Source organism: Rana temporaria, chromosome 5, assembly GCF_905171775.1.
Source record: "Rana temporaria chromosome 5, aRanTem1.1, whole genome shotgun sequence".
Taxonomy (NCBI): Eukaryota; Metazoa; Chordata; class Amphibia; order Anura; family Ranidae; genus Rana; species Rana temporaria.
This window is the reverse complement of record NC_053493.1, coordinates 294,545,639-294,564,700: the sequence shown is the minus strand read 5'-3', so window position 1 is coordinate 294,564,700 and position 19,062 is coordinate 294,545,639. Positions and strand designations below refer to the sequence as shown.

At 44.7% G+C, this 19,062-nt stretch overlaps 1 protein-coding gene across 2 annotated transcripts in view; it reads right to left on the bottom strand.

Annotated features, from left to right (window-relative positions):
* The window catches only part of TMEM200C (transmembrane protein 200C), a 109,094-nt gene extending 97,077 nt beyond the window's left edge, over nt 1-12,017 (bottom strand). For both annotated transcript variants that reach the window (XM_040353995.1, XM_040353996.1), the window contains exon 1: nt 11,691-12,017. The gene's annotated coding sequence lies outside the window, so the exon portion shown is untranslated. The remainder of the gene's footprint in view (nt 1-11,690) is intronic.
* Nucleotides 12,018-19,062: the final 7,045 nt, after the last annotated feature.

The following is a 19,062-nucleotide window of genomic DNA, read 5'->3' as shown; positions in this document are numbered from 1 at the left end:
AGTTCCTTCATCTGCATCTCTGGCCTAGTAATGTAAAATGATTGATATGTACTGTACTTGAAGCTTAGCCTTGCATGGAAAGCTTTTGTTTTAATCCCTTGGGACTGTCCATTCTCCTAATGAGTTGAAGAGTTTTCTTCCAGAACCTATTTTTGTGAAAGACAGTACAGAATGTCACTAAATCTTACTATGTGACAATGATTTTCCCTACCGGACGCGTATCTTAACTCACTCACATGTACAGAAAACAGACGTTAATTGCATCTCTTGAGAAAATGCCTTATTGGCCTGAAAAAAAAATGTCCACAATTTGTTTCATTTTTTTTCAAGGTATCAGCCTGGAAAAATCCTGGAAAGAAGGTAGTCAGTACACCAAACTATTCAAGACTATTTAGAGACTCTTCTACTGCAATAGTAAAAGCTGTAGAAGAAAGATAAAATCGGTTGCTGGATCTTAAAGCCCAACTCCAGACACAACCAAAGAAATGTCCGTGCCATGGGGCCCCTGCACTGCAAGGGTTAAATTCTAGTTAGGTCTAGGGATACAGGAATAAGGTGTAATGCTTCTCATATTAATCACTACAGCAGGTTACCCCTATCCATACGACCAGTCCTCCCAAAGACTCCTTTCTAAGACACTCCCGGCTGTGGTCGCATACCTACCTCCTCCACATACAATGCAGGGCTAAAAGTCCTGCATTGTATGTGATGGCACTGAGGGACCACCAGCAACCTGTAGTGTCAGAAGGAGAAGACTGGAGCTCGCCAGGGCAAGAGTAAGACAAGTAATACACATTTTACAGTGAGAAAAGGAGAGTGTTGGAGCCTGCCTGAGCAGTGATAAGACAAGCAATACACGTTTTATAAGGAGAAGAGGAGAACACTGGAGCTTGCCAGAGCAAGGGTAAGGGCTCATGCATACTACAGCTTCTAAACTTGAGCTCCTAAACTCAACTCCATAAAAGCCTATGACCGGGATTCAGATACATTGGCGTATCTTTAGAGCGGCGTAGCGCATCTGATATGCGCTACGCCAACGTAACTTAGAGAGGGAAGTACACGATTCACAAAGCACTCGCCGACAACGTTGCGCCGACGTAACGTAAATCGGCTGGCGTAAGCCCGCCTAATTCAAAGTAGGTGGACGTGTTGTATTATAATGAAGCGTGACCCCATGTAAATGAAGCGCCGAACGAACGACGCATGCATGCTCAGTATCACGTCGAATTTACACCATAACATACGCCGGCTCAATGCCTGTGACGTGAACTAACCTACGCCCACCAGCCCCATTCACGTACGACTTACGTAAACAACGTAAAAATCTACGCTTGTTCCGACGTCCATACTTTGCATTACCTGCGCCTCATATAGCAGGGGTAACTTTACGCCGGACGTATGCCTTACGTAAATGGCATAGCTTAATACGACTGGCGCAAGTACGTTCGTGAATCGGCGTATCTAGGTCATTTGCATATTTGACACGTAAATCTACGGATGCGCCCCTTGCGGCCAGCATAAATATGCACCCAAGATACGACGGCGTAGGAGACTTACGTCTGTCGTATCTTGGCAAAAATTCAGGCGTATCTGATTTCCAGAATACGCGGAAAGATACAACGGCGCACATTTGGACTTACGACGGCGTATCTGGAGATACGCCGTCATAAGTCCTTTCTGAATCCGGGCCTATGTGTTTATTTATACATAATGAGAATATTTGCCAGCACACCATGGAACAACGTAAATAGCATCCAAACGGATGATTTATTGCATGATCACAGCACAAGGAGTGCAACGTTTCAGAGCCACGCAGGACCCCTTCGTCAGGCATTTATTTATACATATGCTTTTACAAGAGTTTAGAAGCAGCTGCAGTTAGGGGAGGTTAACCTACCTCAACCTCCCTCTCCTGAATGTGGAAGAATTGCGTTCAGGATAGGATCATTTTGACGTCAGCAGCAAAACGCTGCAGAATTGTGGCGTGATTTTGCTGCGTTTTCCCACGGTCGGCGGTCAACCTAGTCTGTGTGTACATGTGGCCTTAGACAAGTAATACAAGTTTTATATGGAGAAGAGGAGAGTGTTCTTGTCAGCACAGTGGTAAGACATGCAATACAAGTTTTACACAGTGAAGAGGAAGGTGCTGGAGCTTCCTCCATTCCCCCCGAGACTTATCAAACATTTAATGAATCGAAGAAAAGACTGGACGGCTGCACTCTGTTGACACCTTTATGGAAGATGGTTTAAAAATGCTTCTGGTACAAAGACATCAGAGGCACAGGATCAATGAAAAGCTGACATGTTTCACACCGCTATTGGGTGCTTAAAGGGTTTGTAAAGGATTTTTTTTTTTTTATCTTAATAGCTTCCTTTACCTTAAAGTGGTTGTAAACCCACTTTTTGTACTTTTACCTACAGGTAAGCCTATAACAAGGCTTACCTGTAGGTAAGGAGAATATCTCCTAAACCTGCACGGTTTAGGAGATATTCCCCTCGCAATGCGCCGCTGCGCATGCACAGGGGGGATCTACGGCAAAAGGACCGGCAGCCGCCAGACCTTGCCGAGTTTTAAATTTCCCGCGCGCACGCGCGGGAGTGACGTCATCGCCGCTCCAGCCAATCACAGCGCTGGAGCGGCGATACCCGGAAGACACGCCGAAATCTCGCTCGGCGTAAACCAGGTAAGTGCTACGCACCTCGTTCCGAGGTAAGTATTTCATAATGAGCTAATATGCAGTGCATATTAGCTCATGACTTTTCCCTTACAGGAGGAAATTTTTATTTATTTTTTCATGCGGGTTTACAACCGCTTTAATGCAGTGCTGTTTTCATGTCCTCATTGTTCGTTTTTGCTCTCAAGTTGCTGTAATTCTTCTCTGATCTCCACACTTCCTGGTTTTCTGTTTCCTGATGACCACAGTACTGGGAGCTTTCTCTCTGTGGTCACCAAATAAGGAGGTGTGATTACTGTGTGTCTAAAACACCTCAGCACCAATCAGTTTAGTTTTCCAAACCATCACTGCCCTGTATTGGCTCTGTGGCTCTGTACATCACAGAAGCAGGAAACATGCAAAAACGAAACTAGAAACTACAGGTACATTATATGACTGATTTTTAGCTATTTTTAAAAGGAATCAGTTAACTATTATGTCTCTATACCCCGTAAACAGTCATTTGAGCAAAAAAAATGTTTTCCTTTACAACTCCTTTAATCATAGCCACACATGTGCGGTGTGAAACATGTCAGCTTTTCATTGATCCTGTGCCTCTGATGTCTTTGTACCAGAAGAATTTTTAAACCGTCTTCGATAAAGGTGTCAACAGAGTGTGGTTGTCCAGTCTTTTCTTCGATTCATTCTTATATGAAGAGCCAGCACCTGTTTCCATTAACAGGTTATTATGAGTTGTCTGCCTAGATGCCTAGAGCGGTGTTTCTTTGTTATCCAGCATTTAACCCTTGCAATGCAGGAGGCCTCACTACAAGGGTTCTTTTTTTTGTGCCCTAAGTTAGTAATTAACCTCCTGGGACCCGCGCTATAGTCAAATGACGGCTACAGCGCGGATCCCAAAATCCAACAGGATATCAACAGACGTCCGCCCCTTTGGCCGTTCCCCGCGCGCTCCAGAGCGTGCAGCAGGGAAACTCTGTGTTGGCCGTGTCCCTTGGACACAGCCAATTACAGATCGCCGCGAATGGCCAATCAGAGAGGCCGTTTGCGATGCGATCTGTGCGGCCAATGAGAGATGATCTCATATGTAAACATATGAGATCATCTCTCATTGCCGTTTTACACAGAGACAGCGGTGCTGTCTCTGGAGAGGAGACCGATCTGTGTCCCTTGTACATAGGGACATAGATCGGTCACCCCCCCTCCACCTACAGTTAGAACACAATGCAGGGATACATTTAACCCCTTCCTCACCCCCTAGTGTTAACCCCCTTCAATGGCAGTCACATTTATACTGTAATTAGTGCATATTTATAGCACTGATCGCAGTATAATTGTAAATGGCGCCAAAAATGTGTCAAAACTGTCCGATGTGTCCGCCATAACGTCGCAGTCCCAATAAAAATCACAGATCGCAGCCATTTCTAGTAAAATAAATAAATAATAATTCTCTCCCCTATTTTGTAGGCGCTATAACTTTTGCGCAAACCAGTCGCTTATTGCGATTTTTTTTTTTTTTACCAAAAATATGTAGAAGAATACGTATCGGCCTAAACTGAGAAAAAAAAAATTGCTTTTTTTTTTTAATTTGGGATATTTATTATAGCAACAAGTAAAAAATATTGTATTTTTTTCAAAATTGTCGCTCTTTTTTGTTTATAGCGCAAAAAATAAAAAGCGCAGAGGTGATCAAATACCACCAAAAGAAAGCTCTACTTGTGGGGAAAAAAGGACGTCAATTTTGTTTGGGAGCCACGTCGCACGACCGCGCAATTGTTAGTTAAAGCGACGCAGTGCCGGAAGCTGAAATTTCACCTGGGCAGGAGGGGGGTATATGTGCCCAGTAAGCAAGTGGTTAAACAGGACTGACTGGCTCCTAACTTTGATATCAATCTGTCCTTTCCTGCCCAACACACACTCTAATAAACTAGTTATTAACTGCTACTAAACAACATGAATTTGAACATTTCCAATACGAACTGTGTGCAGTTGAACCTGTCGTGTAGCAGTGAGGAATGAAATACTGTAATTATTATGCAAAGTTCCTTGAATTGTATCATTTTTGTCATCAGGTTGAATTCGGTACTTATGTACAATGAATACTAAGGAACAATACTAAAACTTTCTAGCCAGAAAGAAGACATGTTTTTATGTATTTGTCCCAAAGTGGTAAAACAAGCACTATCTGCATTCTGCATGCTGTCACATTTGTTAAAATTGATGCGACTTTTTGGTTTGCTAGACTGCAAGATCCCCTGACATTTTACCTTGTTTCACCTCATATCTCTGTCTACATCTCACCGTTTATCTACCAGCCAGCTACAATAAAAAGATCATATGCTCCTACACAAAACAAATATGCATATATATTTTATGTGATAGTGAATGGCAGTCTCAGCCTGGACTCCCACCAGGCCATGCCCCCAAGACCCCAAGGCCTGATGTGTAGCTCCCGAGACACCAAATCACTCTCTACCATTGCCTGGAGCATAGACAAGCTCCCTTCCCAGCACTCACAGTGGTGGGCACAGGACTTCATTCCCATACAGCCTGAGCCGCTCGCACACTAATCCTTGGTTCGCGGTAAATAGATAGGAAAGTATATCATATTTACTTGTTTTAAACTTTTTTTCTTATTATTTCTTCCTGGTTTCCATGCCTAGACACATGATACCATACATATCAGGAGTGTTCAGGAGGGGAGGGAGGGTTGTCAGCACAATCCATGTCTGAGCTAAGGGCATATGGATTCCAGGAAGTAAATGCTACATTTAGCCTAGGTTCACACTGCTGCGAATTCAAAATCGCAGAAATCGCTTTTTGAAATCGCAGATGCGGGGTCGCACTGATTAGGACAGTGCCATTGCCGACAATTGCCGCCGATTTGAGATGCGATTTGACATGTCAAATCGCATCTCAAATCGTTCCAAATCGTACCCAGTGTGAACCAGGGCTAAAGCAAAGTTCCACTTGTTTTTTAGCTTATTAAAAGTCAGCAGCTACAAAAAGTGTAGCTGCTGACTTTTAATAAACAGACACTCACCTGTCCCATGGTCCAGTGATGAGGCCATATGGAGCCTCGCTCCTCTCCCCCTCTTCGTTGTCATAGCAACTGTGGGCACCCAGCCGTGACAGCTGCGGCTTTGCGCCGGGTGCGCACTGCACTCTGCTAATGGCAAGGCAATCTTCTGGGACCTGTGACGTGCCCCAGAATATTGCAGAGAGGGAGGGGCTGAGTAGGGGAAGAGGTGTAGATGCCTAAGCGGCCAAGAGACAGAAGCAGGAAGTGGGACAGGAAGTCTGAAGATTGCGGAGAGGGAGGGGCTGCATAGGGGGAGAGGAGGAGACGCCTAGGTGGCTAAGAGACAGAAGCAGGAAGTAGGGCAGGAAGTCTCTCTCAAAACAAGGTACCCAACCCCCCCTCAAAAAAATGACATGCAAAATGAGTGCGTACAGCGAAAATACCACTTATGGGTGGAACTCTGCTTTAATCTCCTGCCCTTACTCAAGATGGCCACTGCCAGAAATGCCAGGGGGTGTTTTTAAAAATGATTTCTCAGGAAAATAAAGCACTTTGAATATTTAAAATTAATCATATCTTTTGGTTTGTGGTGCTCAGATACAGTGCAGTTCCACTTTACATACATCATTTAATACACATTAATATATTACATACTATACAATCAGATCATTCCTGCAAACCCCAAAGTCCACACTCCTGTTATTTTCCAAAACATGTGAATACGATAGTAACAGCACATAAATTTAAATTTTTTCTGTATTCAAAAATATCACACACAAAGGGTCCGAAAAATGGTGAAACTACACCAGCAGTCCATATGAATATATAAGCAGTATTCCATTTATTCTGATAAATGTAATCTGCTAACACGGGAATAACAAAATAGTTGGAAACGGCCTCCTAGAATCCTGGCTTCTAGCCTGCTTTCATCTGTGTATGTACTGTATTTGCATTGATATAAAAGGCAAAATCCACACAGCTCAGAATACATTACATGGGTCTACTCTCCCTAGGATAGAACGAGGCAATACTGCTGCATAATAACGTATCCCCACAGTACTTGTGCAGCTGCAGTTTATGCTGAACATGCCAACCCTAGTTATTCAAAGCTCGGGGTTCTTCCTATGCAACTCTGCATTGTTTACTACGTTTAATAAGGCTTATTAGAATCACTTGCGCAAGCTCACCTTTGGTGCCTTTTTTTAGCTTGCGAATGTAACGAGCGAAGGTAAAAGTAAATTGCAGTGGGAAATCTAGCAGCACAATATAGCGGTAATCACCCAGGTAAGTCACTGACCCCTCGCCTGCCAGTGTAGCTGCACATCAATACAATACAGAACCTGCGCTGTCACTCTCACCGCTGTCACGGGTCTTCTACACATAATCTACTCATCTAGCAGAGATGAATTGTGCTGTAGCTGTGCAACATATAAGGTGATTGTAATATACCATACCCCTTCTGACTGAGGAATGGTGTGTGTATATTAGGAAACACATTCTCCCGTGAAAGACTTAAGATGGAAAACAGACAGCGGTGTACGATCAGCACGCAATGACCAATGTGCTATTAAAATAATATAGATGTCAGCTTTAGGAAAGCCTTTAATAATCCTGACATCCTTATTTGGACTACACAAAAGAAACACTTTAAATCACTTAAATTACCTCTGCCGCTGATCCTAGAAAGGGACTAAGAACACAGACTGAACCAGATGTAACTATGAGCACTAAGCAGGTGCAGACAATGTCACATTCAAAATATTGTTTATAATAGATACATTGTACTATAGATAAAAGTCAGCTAGCAAGTAGAGAATAGACGGAAATAAACCATGGTGCCCATAGCCACACACTGATCCCATTCTCACTCAGCCAAGGAGTTCACTCACCCCCTATGTCATGGTTTCCCAAAATACTCCAAACTGGTAGGGGAACATCATAGGCTCAGGAAGCTGCAGGACTGCTTACCGCTGCAAGCCTCTGTGTGCATCACGTGTCCTCCTCTACATGTTGCCATAGAGATTCAACATAGATACAATGTATTCATGCAGCAGAAGAGAACCCGGGCTCAATGGAAGTGCAGGGCTCATGCAGACCAGGACAGGGGATGGAAGTGGTGACCTGCACCTACTAAGCTTACACTCATTCTACATGTCAGGGTCACCTGCACTCTGGGGTAGTGGAAAACCCATGGAGCTGACCTTCATATAACTGGGGGAAAACCGATGCAAGCTTCACACATCTCCACTTTTCAGGCCATTATATAACAGTGATGGCGAACCTTGGCACCCCAGATGTTTTGGAACTACATTTCCCATGATGTTCATGCGCTCTGCAGTGTAGTTGGGCATCATAGGAAATGTAGTTCCAAAACATCTGGGGTGCCAAGTAGGGTTGCCAACACATCCCTTTAAAACAGAACACATATTAATTACACAGGTTCTGTGGCTGATTAAGGAGGTAATTAAACTCACTTGGTGCCTTATTTGCATTAAATTAGCCTCAGAACCTTTGTAATTAATATGTGTTCTGTTTTAAAGGGATGAGTTGGCAACCCTAGTGCCAAGGTTCACCATCACTGTCGTATACCAATGTCATGCAATAAAATAGATAGAGAGCCAATCACTTACATTTCATATAACCTTTAAAGCTGAACTCTGTGGAAAACATAAATCCCCCCTTGCAGTGGGGGGCTGTTGTCGCACTGTTATGGCCCTGTACACACGATCGGTTTTCCCGTTGGAAAAAGTCAGATGAGAGCTTTTGGTTGGGAATCCCGACAGTGTGTATGCTCCATCAGACTTTTCCAATGGAAAAATTGCTGGAAAAAGATAGAGCGCAGGTTCTCATTTTTCCCCCGTCAGGAAAAAATACGATTGGAAGTTCCTATTGTGTGTACTAATTCCGATGCGCAAAATTCCGACGCATGCACGGAAACAAATTGATGCATGCTCAGAAGCATAGAACTTAATTTTCTTGGCTCGTCGTAGTCTTTTACGTCACCGCGTTCTTGGCAGTCAAAAGTTTACCAAACTTTTGCGTGACCGTGTGTATGCAAGGCAGACTTGAGCGGAATTCCGTCGGAAAAAACATCCGTTTTTTTTTTTTGACGGGAAAACCGCTCGTGTGAACGGGGCATAAGAGTTGAATGCGCAAAGAATAGTGCTTCCCAACCTCAGTCTTCAAGAACTCCCAATGGATCATGTGTTCAGGATCTCCTTCAGCTTGCACAGGTGCTTTTCATGGGTCTCAAACTGGTGGCCCTCCAGCTGTTGCAAAAAGTCCCATCGTGTCTCTGCCTGTGGGAGTCATGCTTGTAATTGTCAGCCTTGCAATGCCTCATGGGACTTGTAGTTTTGCAACAGCTGGAGGGCCACCAGTTTGAGACCCCTGATACAGTACAAATAGCCACTGTCCTCATTGGCCTTTGCAGCAAGGAGCACATGGAAGGGCAACACATGCAGAACTTTACCAAATTCCCAGCTCAACTTACTGAATAGCCTGCTAACCAACCATTGGTTAGCAGACTGGTTGGTTTGTTAAGCCGGGAATTTCTTTGATTTTGTTTTACAGGTGCTTTAAAGCAATGTTAATGGCTTGGTATTTATGACAGTTATTTTATGTAAGGGAAATTCCCAAAACATGGCTTGTAGTCAGAGTCTTCGAGTATGAAATGTGATTACCCCAACAACCAACCTGAAATGGCGCCAACACAGGACCCGACAGAGGAGGAGGCTTAAGTACTCAGCAGACTCCGCCTACAAACACAGGCTAGCCTTCGGCCAGCCTTTATACTTGTTGGGAGTACTTGAGAAATAGAGTTGGGAAACACTGGTCTAGGTTACTGGTAAAAACACTTTTACTTACCCGATCTCCCTGTCTAGTAGGCTCCCTGCAGCTTGTTCTCCTCTATGCATTGGCGACTGCAGGCCCTCTTATGTCATTAAGTACAATGCATGGCAAATGGCCTTGAACTAGACATGAGGACACCGAGGGAAAGTCTCTCGCTGGAGGGTAGAGGACCAGAGGGGAGCGCTGGCTGCCAAGGGAGTGAGAATTGAATTATTGATTTGCTGGAGTAGGTCCATTACAAGGGGGGATTGTTCCTTTACTCAGAGATTGGCTTTACCATGTTATTTTCTTTTTTTTAAATCTGCTGCTGAGAATACCTACCACTTTTTTGAAAATAAGTATCCTTATACTGGTGTGTTAGCTCTCAAAATTGAGCCTGTGGCGATCCTGCTACCAAGGTCATTGTACGGGCATTTCCTGTTATAGGGTGACAACTGTCTCCCAACATTGCTCCTATGTTGTCACCCTGCACCCCTGGTGTGGCGGCACCTACGCACATTGCACAGGTATGTACAACCAGGGCTCAAGTCCTGCGGGAACGCGTGGGAACAGAGTTCCTGCACTTTTTTCACAGCAGGAACTCAGTTCCCTTTGCAGGACTAGAGCAGCCGAGCCGCCCGAGCCAATCCTTCACTAAGCGGCGATGCCCAGCTCGAGTCACTGTCGGGCAGGCGAACCTTAGTAATCCTTTATGTTACTGGCCGCTTCCTGTATATGGATTCATCGGGTGGATTCATTCCGTCACTTCCTCAATGTCTCCTGGGAGCTTTTGTCATTGTTCCCAGGAGACTTTGCGGAGGTCTGCCGCGAGTTATCGTGGGATTTAGAAAGAACTTGCTTAAAAAAACAAACATGCGTTTTAGTAATTATGCATATGAGGGTATAATTTTTTTTTTTTGGTGGGGGAGTGGATCTTGGGTGGGAGTTCCCACACTTTTTTCCCCAGGACTTGACCCCTGTGTGTACACAACCATTGCCGTTCCAGTGTGATAACGTGCAGCTGATGCTGGAACGAGTACATGGTGACCAAAAGTAGCCAAAAGAGGCTGGATGACATTAGATTGCAAGCTCCTGTGAGCAGGGCCCTCCTCTATTGAATTGCATTGTAGCGGTACTGTCCCTTTTTATTTTGTAAAGCGGTGCTCAAACTGTTGGTGCTATAGAATACAAATAATAATGATAACAATAATAATCAGCTAAAATGAGATACAAAATAAGGTAATTATTTACGATAAACAGTGCTTTAGGAAAATAAGCGTCACCTAGAAAGGGTTCAGATGGCACATGGTGATCAATGTAGCCAGAAGAGGCTGGATGACATTAGATTGCAAGCTCCCGTGACCAGGGCCCTCCTCTATTGAATTGTAGGAGTACTTGTCCCTCTTTATTTTGTAAATAAATAGATTGCAAGCTCATGTGAGCAGGGCCCTCCTCTATTGAATTGCATTGTAGCGGTACTGTCCCTCTTTATTTTGTAAAGCGGTGCGCAAACTGTTGGTGCTAGAACTCCCGTATAATAAAAATAATAATGATAACAGTAATAATCAACTAAAACGAGATACAAAATAAGGTCATTTATGATAAGCAGTGCTTTAGGAAAAGAAACGTCATCTAGAAAGGGTTCAGATGTATTTTGGTTTCGATGTAGAAGGAAAATAATAATAGTCATTGAAATAAATAATAAAAATAAATAAAAAATATTTGAATGCTAATAATGACAATAATATAAATAATAATAATAATAATAGAAAGTTCTAATAACAATTCCAATGGGTAAAACAGAAGACAATAACAGTGGCAGTGTGAAAAGAATTGCCAGTAGGATTTGATTTTTCCTGATCTGTAGACTGGTTAAGGTGGAATGTGTGGATTTAGCCCATGGATTGGATGCTGTGTACATCCCCGTATAATAAGATCAGCTCCTCTTTAGACAGATCTCCGGGGCCGATCACACTACAAAGTAGATCGATGTCAGATGAAGAACTCCCGGGACCGATCAGATGATAGTGATCAGCCCCCATTGATCAGCCCCATTAATCAGCACACCGATCTCCGGCTCTGAGATGTCTGTAAATCCGATCAGTGAAGCAGACAACAAGCTTTGCCATCTGCAGGGAAATGATCCCCTCCATGATCGCACTCACCAGTTTGCCGTGCCGCCGAATGGATGCCGGGTGACAACCCAGCCAGTAGGATTAGTGTGGTCAGATCCTGCGATCCTCCTGACATCGGCCGTCCATCATGTTCCTCCATGGACCCGGCTCACATGCTCGGAGCTCCCCCGGCTGGCTGCCTCCTCCTCCTCCTCCTCCTCTCCGGTCCTGCGCCGCGCTGAGGTTGGAGAAGATCTCCTGTCCCTGACATCCTCGGCAGCGGGATCCGCCTCTGTCACTCTCTCCATCGCAGAGCCCCGGGCAGGCTCCGCCCCTGGACTCACTTCTCGCCCTGTGGTTGGTCCTCAGGGTCATTTACACAGCAGGGGCGGAGTGTAGAGGACAGCTCTTCACACCTGATATGATCACCGAGGAATGGATACAAATCATATGCTGCATTCACTTCTATGGGAGAAACTAAAGCGGACCTTCAGTCATTGTTTCATCTTTCCCCTAGTGGTTGTAAACCCACAAAAAAAAAACACCTGCTAAATAAAGGCATAATGAGCTAGTATATATAGCATACTAGCTCATTATGAAATACTTATCTTAGATTAAAGAGCCCGCAGCCGTCCCGGCACACTGCTCTGCCCAGCAACATGTCTCTGGGTAAAGTTATTTCCGGGTATCGTGGGCTCGCTGTGATTGGTTGGAGCTGCAATGACATCACTCCCGCACATGTGCGCAGGAGCCATCGGTAACTGCGCATCAGCTGAAGCAATGGCACAAACGAGCTATCTAGGTCTCATAGGTTCTAGCCAGTGGTGGCTGGCGCTGAAAATTTTTTGGGGGGCGCAAACAAACAGGAAAAAAAACATCAATTTCCGCCACTGTGCCCATCAATTGGCGCCACTGTGCCCATCAAACGAAGTCACTGTGCCATCAATTGCAGCCACTGTGCCCATCAAACGCAGTCACTGTGCCATCAATTGCCGCCACTGTGCCCTTCAAACGCAGCCACTGTGCCATCAATTGCTGCCACTGTGCCATCAAACGCAGCCACTGTGCCTATCAAACGCAGCCACTGTGCCCATCAAATGCAGCCCCTGTACCCATAAATTGCCGCCACTGTGCCCATCAAATGCTGTCACTGTGCCCCTCAATTGCCGCCACTGTGCCCATCAAATGCTGCCACTGTGCCCATCAATTGCTGCCACTGTGCCCATCAATTGCTGCCAGTGTGTCCATCAATTGCCGCTACTGTTCCCATCAATTGCTGCCACTGTGCCCCAACATCTGGCACTACTGTGTCCCATCAATTGCTGCCACTGTGTCCCATCAATTGCTGCCACTGTGCCCCAACATCTGGCACTACTGTGTCCCATCAATTGCTGCCACTGTGCCCCAACAATTGCTGCCACTGTGCCCCATCAATTGCTGCCAGTGTGCCCATCAATTGCCGCTACTGTGCCCATCAATTGCTGCCACTGTGCCCCAACATCTGGCACTACTGTGTCCCATCAATTGCTGCCACTGTGTCCCATCAATTGCTGCCACTGTGCCCCAACATCTGGCACTACTGTGTCCCATCAATTGCTGCCACTATGCCCATCAATTGCTGCCACTGTGCCCCAACATCTGGCACTACTGTGTCCCATCAATTGCTGCCACTGTGCCCATCAATTGCTGCCACTGTGCCCCATCAATTGCTGCCAGTGTGCCCATCAATTGCCGCTACTGTGCCCATCAATTGCTGCCACTGTGCCCCAACATCTGGCACTACTGTGTCCCATCAATTGCTGCCACTGTGTCCCATCAATTGCTGCCACTGTGCCCCATCAATTGCTGCCAGTGTGCCCATCAATTGCTGCTACTTGCCCATCAGCTGCCGCTACTGTGCCCCATCAATTGCCGCTACTGTGCCCCATCAATTGCTTTTCTGACAGCTAAGAACTGAACCTCACGGCACCTGCCAGTGGAACCACAAACATATAGACGGCTTGTGCGTTTCTGGGGCGTACCCCCTTCCTCAGAACCTAGCTGGTGATCACCACTCTGGGGCTATCACCGCTCTGAGGAAGGGGGTACGCCCTAGAAACGCGCAAGCCATCTATATGTTTGTGGTTCCACTGGCAGATGCCGTGAGGTTCAGTTCTTAGCTGTCTGAAAAGCGCTTATTTCAGCTCTCATTGTGAGTAAGACCATTGTTTTTATTCTGTTTTTAATAAAATATTAGTGGTAATGCACTAGGTCGGTGCGCCCTCCCTTTTTTTCCTTTTCTCTAGCTTTATGAACACCCTTTGTTCTGAGGAGGGCTGCAAGATTATAGACTTTGCCGTGAGACTATACTATATCACCCGGGTTTGGCGATACACCAGAGCGCAGGAGAATTTTGCTCCATCAATTGCTGCCAGTGTGCCCATCAATTGCCGCTACTGTGCCCCATCAAATGCTGCCAGTGTGCCCCCCGCCCAGAACTTACCTGTCTCTGTTCTGTTCTGTTCCCGTTCTCTGCTATGATTGGACACCTGATAGGCGTCCAATCACAGCGCCTGTCGCTTTAGCCAATCAGGTGACAGGTAACCAGAGGACCCGAGTACCTGACTGGCTGAGAGGCAGGTCAGTGTTAGGAAAGCAATTTATTCGCTTCCCTAACACAATACTGTGTAAACAGCGAACGCACAGCATTGCACCCAATATTTACCAACTTGGAAGCCTATTAGAGCTGATGGCTCTAATCAGGACGCCTATTAGAGCCAATGGCTCTAATCAGGACGCCTATTAGAGCCAAGGGCTCTAATCAGGCGCTTCCAAAAAAAAAAAACGCTGCTGTTATTCAGATGCCCAGCGCCCGACAAGGGGCTGGATACCTGAATAGGGGGCGGCAGCGGCAACCATAGATAGATTCATGCAATGAATGAATCTATCTATGGTGATAGACAGGTGCAGGAGAGAGGGGGCGGCGCTCCTGTGCCCTTTATGGATGCACTGCCACTGCTCCCAGAGTTATTTCCGGATATTGTGGGTTCAGGCGCTGTGATTGGCTGGAGCCGCGATGACATCACGCATGTGCGTGGGAGCCACCGGTGACTGAACGTCAGCTGAAGCAACGACCCATACAAGCTGACGTTGCCTGGGTCATAGGAGTGGACGCTGTGGGCGAACCCGCCCACTTCGGAACTCTTCCGGGTATACGTCTTGCCCACGTGACGCTGACGGCTTGTCAGTGTGCACCTGCGTGGGCGGCTATATAAAGGTCCTCCCCCTCCTTCCCATCTCTTATGAGCCTGACAGATCGTACCACATTACCCTTCCCTCTGGACGTCTTGGATCGCTAGACACCACCAATAGGTTACTATACCTACCCTCATGTTTGGGTTGGATGTCTTTTGAACTGGTCCCTATACTTATTGATCTTTGTCATTATATCTTTTGTAGACTCCATTTGGCTATTCTCAGTGGTCCTCTATGTGGCTATATCCTACACACTAGCACACTTAACCCAGTGCTGCCTTTTTTTGGGGAGGAATCCTTGCTGCCCCCTTCCTGTGTGTGCTGCATCACCATCTCAGCTCCCGTGGCGGACCTTTCGTTTTGGCCGTGGCTCCATACATGTCGCATTAATTTATTTTAGATTTAATGTGAGTACCCTAGGTGGACATTTTTCCATCTCGTACTGGTTATTATATAATTTTCACTTATCAATTATATCTTACCCTATTTTTATATATTCTTTTTAGATAAGTCAAGCATCTGCCCCTGAGGAGTGTTATATACACAAAACGCGTCGGGATAGTATGGATGCTATATATACCTCATGACAATATAATTGTTGAATTATACCCTTCATGTTTTTTACCAGTTCTTCACATTTTAATCATTTCGCTAAATACTGTTAATATGACACCTGTACATATGTATGTTTACTCTATGCACTCATCTATCCATGCAGATGACCATGTGGCACCTGGCTAGGCACTGCTGTACCCTTGTTGCTCCTACCACATATGCACATACTTATGTGTCCCAATATGTAGTAATATCATTTATTTGAAATGTATGTTTTCATTTACATGTTCTCTGTGATGTTGATATATGTCTTGCATTTTTTGTGACCAATAAATTTGTACTTCCTTCTATTACCCACACCTTGCCTGCAGCCTCACTCAAAGTCCCAATTTTTCCCACTACCATTTTTTATCCGGCACATACAAGCTATCTAGGTCTCATAGGTTCTAGCTAACCACTGGCCAGTGGGAATTCTATTTACACACACACACAGAGTCTCCCAGCGTTGGGGCCCTTTAAATCCTGTGTTTGAGTACTCAGACTTTTGTGAAGCAACATTTCTAATCCACAGAATGGAAATGGGTATCTTCGCAAAGTGTCACAGGGTAACAAAGATTAACAGATGTGGCGATCCACCTTCAGATAGAGCTGAATTAGTGGTAAATAGGACCTAGCAAGATTAAGCAAGATCCACTCACACAAGGGTGGCAGAAGATCTCTCACCATTAGATGCACTTGATATATTTTCCTTCCAGCAATTGGTAGATTGATCGCTGTCTCAGTCGACTGGATGGCGATGGGAGCAACACATGCCACAGAATCCTCCAAACAGGATAATGGTGATGATTGCTGCAGTACTGATATTCGCCTCTAGATTTCACTGCACTGTTAGCACTTTTTCGGTAATCAGGAAAAAAGGGCCGAATAGCACTGCAAACTCCCCTTTCAAGTCTGCACCTCCCTTTAGGAGAGTCATGGGCAGAATCACAGGCTCTTAAAGTGCTCAGGAGACAAGAACATGGGACACTTTCCCTGTATGGCTGCCACAATGCCAGTCTGTTACTTCTTCCTCTGTCCTCCTCTCTTCCCCGCAATCACAGCTCTCCAATCCTGTCCTTTCTTGTTTTTGTTGTTAGGGGTGGGCTTCCTTCTTAACTACAGCAGTAACCAATCTGCCTTTAATCCTGCAGCTGTACCCAATAGAGTCTCAGGCTCTAGTCTCAGAAAATGCAATGCAACGTTTCAAAGAGCAATATTCTGAATATATTACAGAGGCAATACTAAGCCAGTGCTACATATATATATATATACACACACACACACATATATATATATATATATTTTTTTTTTCTATTAAAAGGCTTGTGCTCAAAGTGAACAGCATCCCCTGAGGAAGCCAAGATTGTGGGTGAAACATGTTGGGAACTCCATCAAATCTGCTGTATCCATAAGGATTGTACTTTATGTACTTGTTGTGGAATTGTTTTAAGACAATTTTTCAATCATTGTTATACTGCGGCAGGTCGGCACATTCCCGCAAATCGCCGTAGGTGTACGTTGGCTCCTTCAAGGCAGGTGACCTGATCCGCCAGCCACCCGCAATCGTGGGAACGAGAGCCAATGTAAACAGACAGATCCCCTTTTTGACAGGGGCGTTAGAGAGAGAGAGAGAGAGAGAGAGAGAGAGAGATCTGCTGTTCCTAGTGATTAGGAACAGCAATCTTTCTCCTCCTCCAGTCAGCCCAGCCCCCATACAGTTAGAAACACTCCCAGGGAACACACTTAACCCCTTGATCGCCCCTAGTTTTAACCACTTCCCTGCCAGTGACATTTATACAGTAATCAGTGGCTATTTTTAGCACTGATCGCTGTATAAGTGTCAATGGTCCCAAAAAACTGTCAAAAGTGTTCGATCTGTCCGCCGCAATGTTGAAATCCTGCTAATAATCACAGATAACCTCCATTACTAGTAAAAAAAAAAATGCCATAAATTATCCCCTATTTTGTAGACACTGTAACTTTTTTGCAAACCAATCAGTTGATGGTTATTGTGATTTTCTTAACCAAAAATTTGCGAGAGAGAATACATATTAGCCTAAACCGATGAAGAATTTTTTTTTTTTTGTGATGATATTTATTATAGCAAAAAGTAAAAAAAATATATTTTTTAATAAAATTGTCGCTCTTTTTTGTTTATAACGCAAAAAAAAAAAATGCAGAGGTGATCAAATACCACCAAAGGAAAGCTCTATTTGTGGGGGGAAAAAGGACATCAATTTTGTTTGCGTACTGCATCGCACGACCGCGCAATTGTCAGTACCGGTTTGTAACCACTGCAACCCAAGGACATTCATTTATGTACCTTGGGCAGCAAGTGATTAATGTTACAGTAGCAAAGCTTTCAATATTGTGAGTTGTACAAATAGATATGTGTTAACGAATCAAGCGCCCATAATCAAATCTGTCTTTTCTAATAAAATGAACTTCTGCTCTCTCCAGTGAGCCATCACCAACAATCGAATGAGACTCATCCATTGATTGACCTCACACAACAAATAGGTTATATGCACTTTGGTGAAGGCAAATGGGCATTAAAACCAGAAAAGGCAAACTCCCACAGAATGATACTCATTTTTATTTAATGGTGAACAGTGGGACTTACTGTACATATGGTGTAACACAGATTGCACTTCTATAAATCGCCTCTGATGATGACAACATTGGCTAAGCCTTGTACTTTTAGAGATCTTTAACCACTTAAGCCCCGGACCTTTAGGCAGCTAAATGCCCAGGTCAGGTTTTGCGATTCGGCACTGCGTCGCTTTAACAGACAATTGCGCGGTCGTGGGACGTGGCTCCCAAACAAAATTGGCGTCCTTTTTTCCCCACAAATAGAGCTTTCTTTTGGTGGTATTTGATCACCTCTGTGATTTTTATTTTTTGCGCTATAAACAAAAATAGAGCGACAATTTTGAAAAAAAATGCAATATTTTTTACTTTTTGCTGTAATAAATATCCCCCAAAAACATATATAACATTTTTTTTCCTCACTTTAGGCCGATACGTATTCTTCTACCTATTTTTGGTAAAAAAAATCGCAATAAGCGTTTATCGATTGGTTTGCGCAAAATTTATAGCGTTTACAAAATAGGGGATATTTTTATTGCATTTTTATTAATTTATTTTTTTTACTACTAATGGCGGTGATCAGCGATTTTTTTTCGTGACTGCGACATTATGGCGGACACTTCGGACAATTTTGACACATTTTTGGGACCATTGTCATTTTCACAGCAAAAAATGCATTTAAATTGCATTCTTTATTGTGAAAATGACAGTTGCAGTTTGGGAGTTAACCACAGGGGGCACTGAACGTGTTAGGCTTCACCTAGTGTGTGTTTACAACAGTAGGGGGGTGTGGCTGTAGGTCTGATGTCATCGATTGTGTCTCCCCTACAAAGGGGATCACTCGATCGATGCGCCGCCACAGTGAAGCACGGGGAAGCCGTGTTTACATACGGCTCTCCCCGTTCTTCAGCTCCGGGGAGCGATCGCGACGGAGCGGCTATAAACGAATAGCCGCGCCGACGTCCCGGATCGCTCCCCGAGGTATGCCGCCCGCCGCCCGCAGCGG